This window comes from Haliaeetus leucocephalus, unplaced genomic scaffold, assembly GCF_000737465.1.
Source record: "Haliaeetus leucocephalus isolate CR32 unplaced genomic scaffold, Haliaeetus_leucocephalus-4.0 Scaffold92, whole genome shotgun sequence".
Lineage (NCBI taxonomy): Eukaryota > Metazoa > Chordata > Aves > Accipitriformes > Accipitridae > Haliaeetus > Haliaeetus leucocephalus.
In genome coordinates, this window is record NW_010972528.1 from 14,944,920 (window position 1) to 14,949,577 (window position 4,658).

Genomic DNA, 4,658 nt, shown 5'->3' on the forward strand with positions numbered 1-4,658 from the left:
ATTCGAGCCAAGATAGTAATTTCACAGTACTTAAACAGTAACCTGTAATGAAGCTTGAGAAATTCTTGAAAAAAGTTGACTAACCACCGTGTTTGTTCTGTTAAAATGTCTTGATATAGAAGGTGTACTTCAACAAATTTAGTTGTTGATCTGTCTTCCCCTAAACATCTATCTTTGAGAAAATTGTAAGATGTTTAATTCATAGTTCATTATAATTAGAACTCTGCTGACTTCTAAAAGAATTCATACAAATACAAAAGCCTCTTGTATAGCATGGCTGAGGAAAGTCTGTTTACTCTTGTCTAATTCAGGACTCTAACAGCAGGATTCTCGATAATTCATGCTTGAGGTATATAAAAAAGTGATCTGAAAGTCTCAGGTGAGGAATGCTTAGGCTTCTGCAAGAAGATACTTGGACTTCTGTTCATAGCTAAAAGCTGGAGAAATGTCATAGACAACTGCCAGCTTCTGTAATACGGAAAATATTCTACAAGTATCATGCCTACTTGTACTCTTCTGGAATGAACACTGTGAGGTTGCAGGACATTTACTAATCCAAATTTTCATTTAGGCAAGTGGCTGCTGTGTACAGTCTGTACCTAATGCCCCAAATGAGACAATTATTTTAATTATCATGTTTTGGACTTTCTTGGTGCTTGGATCCTGGTTTTGGTCATGTTCTGTTTGATCCAAGACATTAAATGTTTTTTTTTGTTGATGGATGGGGTTTGTCATCATCTTAAGGGAAATCCATTTTGAAAAATATTATTCAAAATTTAAAAACTTTCCAGATAAGGTGAAGGCTGAATGGATTATGATACACATATGCAGAAAGGTTAGCCAAAAGGGTTTCTAGCGCTCTAATTTTCATATGACTTACTGAGGACACGATCAGGCTATTGAACTGTAGCTGTATCCAAGCAAACCTGCCCCCTGGCAGAACTACAAGGAAAATCTGAAGACATGATGTTATAAAGTGGCAAGCATCTTTACTATTGCTATGCAGAAATAGTGTCAGACTATGGCAAAAAAATTCAGACTAGGAAAAAACTAGTCACACGTTTGTATTGTACTAGGAATAAAAAATCCTGCAATGATACAAAAAAGAATGTGGGAATAAGACGTATTATTTGGGAAGAGAGAGGTGGGAAGGGAAGGGGTTTCACTGAGAAGGTTGCTGGAGGAGGGTACTGAGTTGCTGGTGATGCTATCAGAGCCCCTCTCCGTGGTTGTCTGTAATACAAAATCTGTGAAAAACCTGAAAATTATGTCAGTGTAAGTATCAGAGCACTGCCTGTACAGAGTCAAGGGCCATTTCTTTCTTACAGGTAGAGTAGAAGGCTTGCAAAGGGAAACAGGGTTAGGCTTGGAATTATTTTGCCACCTCTTTCTCCTGATTCTCTTAGCTTTATTAAGAAATATTTTGGAATAGCTCAGATTTTAGGATAAAATTCAAATATGTGTCTTGTTACTGTTTTAAAACATTGTATGAATCATACAAGTTTATTGCAGACTTTGAGCTGCTTAATAGTGGCTTATGTAAAAAGGGAGAGACAGCTTTGGAAAGAGCAGTGCATTTTTTTTTCTCTAATGTTATACTTAAGGAATTCCACTAAATTCTGTGGGCCTACCCAAACTTTCCAAGTTACTTACCTGCAGATGATTTTTGTATACCTCATGTCACAAGGAACTGCGGAAATACAAGTTGTATCCTGTATTACTTCTGAAGACTGGGATAGAGAAGCATGATGAAATGTATACAATGTTGACTTAATTCCCAGGAAACTTGTCCTTTCCATCCTTTCTGTAGGTCTTAGAAAGAGGAAAACATTGCTGGAGAAGAGCATTTGCGTTTTGTGCTAGGCTTACTTTATATCACTTTGGAAAATATCACAATGAATCCTATGTAAACATTATTAGAAAACAGTGCTTTATTAAGACTCCATGGTTTATCTGGTTAACAGCTTCTATATCTTCTAGTAATGAGTATCAATACCATTTTTTATGTATTTTACATTGCATTTTTGACATTGTAAAAGTAACTTCACAAATTAAGCCATTCTTTTAAAATTTGCATAGAAATGTTTGTTTCCTAGTGACTTTCATAAAAGTTTAATGAAACTGAAGCTATTAGGTTCAGCTCTTTTTCTTATGTAAAGCATTCTGACTTTTGGAACACACAGTATGTTTACATTTTAAGTTGCTACAGCATATCAATTAGTAAACATGCTTATGAAATTGTCCATTTAAAACAACATTTTTACACTACATACAGCCTTGTAAATCACAGGATGCTGACAACATGAAATGCCAGCTGTGAAACGAGAAACTGATGAAAATGCAGTAATTCTGAATTTTAATATAATATAAACCGTGTCAGCAATATTTGTGAATAGCAGCTGTCAAGATTTTGTTTGAACTGCATGTATTATGGTATTTTTATATTCTGTTCTTTTCTGATAATTTAGACCTTCCTCTGCCCCCTCCCAACCTTTCTGTATGATAAGCTTTGCAAGGATTGGAAATTTCTATGAAAATTTTGACTGAACAGCATGAAATGGATTGTCACAACATTGAAACAGAAAGACTAATTATAATGATCATTAAAATTGTGTTCAAAAATACCACACACTATCATACTGGTATTCTTTACTTTAAAAACTTGTTATTTCATTAAACTTGCAGAAAATGTTTTAGTTAAAAATATGATGGGTATACAAGAAGTGATGGAGATTTCTACTGAACAAGGTTGTGATCTACAGAGTCTTATCCTGCAAAGAAATTCAATAGATTTAAATGGTTCTTTACTAAAATGATTTAGATATGAAAGTAGTTGCAGAATCGGATCAACAATGTGTGGAATCTACTATCTGTGCAGTGTCTTGCAGTACTGTATGTTTACTAAGGAAATGAAAAGGACTTAAAAAGACAATATGCATACAGAGTTGCAGGCTGGAATGCCTAAAAGGAACAATATTTTCTGAGTTTCTTGTTACTGTGTATCCAAGTCAAAGGAATTTGTCCATAACTGTAAAACCTCTGTGTTTTCTTGTATATTCTCTGAACTCTGTTTGCTTTTTGTTTCCATCATCTCCTACGGGGTCAAGAAAAATCAGGAAATGCCGCTGTATTTGAATGTGATCTGAAATGCTGGTGTTCGGTGAGTGATACAATCATAACTAAATGAGTTGCCTCTAGTATAAAGAATGTACATTCAGATGTCTGTCAGTGGAAGTGACCCAATTTGTATTGAGTTTTAGGAAAATAGAAGTGAATTGCTGGCATAATTTAATATGATTTGCTTCAAAAATCAATGTCTAAAATCATTGAACTCTGTTCTTTGAATAGCAGTAAACAAACAGTGTTAAACATTTGTACCACAAGGTTGTGATGTGCAAATTTTACCACATACAACTCATACTTTGCAGCTGAGGCTGAGTGTGAAATACAGCTAACTCTCCTAAAACTGAAAAAATGCAATAATGAGAAAGCTGTGTGCCTTTAGAGAAGGGAGCGGGTAACATTTCAGCTATTGCTTTGATTTCCCAATCAGTGTCACTTGGCCTTTCCAATGTTTAGGTTGGGTAATTAATTTTCATCGAAGGCTTGATTTGTTGTAAACATTGTGTAGGCACAGGTGCTGCTCAGTGGTACAGGGATATCACCTGCCAATCAGAATGTAGCTCCCTGACTGGCATTCTGTTCTTCATCTTCTATCTAATGTATAAATAAATATGTAAAAGAAATGTAATCAAGAATTCTTTTATGAGGAAGCCACCATGTTTTACTCAGCAGCATGATTTCATGCTCAGCTGCCAGTGATTGTAGTGAAACCAAGAGGGCAATCAAAAGAGCTAGAGAACTGTAATTTGAAGAAAAATCTTTGACATTTCCCTGTATACAGTCTAGATATAGCAAAAGAGAAGGGAACTTCAGCAAAAACAAATATCAGTTGAAGATAATGAGGCATAAATATACTTTATAGGGGGAAAAAACTCAATATAGAAATGAATAAATAGCTTTGCAAAACAAATACTCTATAAAAACTACTTCTGGAGTAAAGGCGGCCAACGTTCGCAAACACAAAGACCGTTGGCCTAAAAGTAACCAGTGCCAAAACTCCACTGACTTTCCCTGTAGCGTGTATGCAGTTCACTAATTGTACTTCAAAGAATTCTAGAGCGAGGATTCATGTCCAGAATGGATTAAACAGCTTGGTTGTATACTTGCAAACACACGTTCTGTAATTTCAGTAACTCACTGTCATGTACTCTTTGTCATTGAAGAATCTAAGGAATTTCTATTCAATAACAAATTGGTAACCATCCAGAGAAAGTTTTGATAACTGTGTTTTTCTGATTTGCAAGTCCCTTTTGTGGAACACATAACTGACCACAGTTACTTCTTCTGGTCCAACACTATTGAATCATTGAACAATGCAAACAAAAATAACTATTTTTATCCACTTATGACTAAGTACTATTTTTCCTCAACATAATGGTGGCTGCTTCAATACTCTACCAGCAATCTGGAAGTTTGAAGTCCTTTATCTGGATGAAAGTACAGAGCGTGTCTTTCCACTTATATACCAGCAAATTAAAAGTTTGTAAAGAACTTTTAAGACTGAGAAAACAGGCAGGGGCAGGCAAATCTTGTAA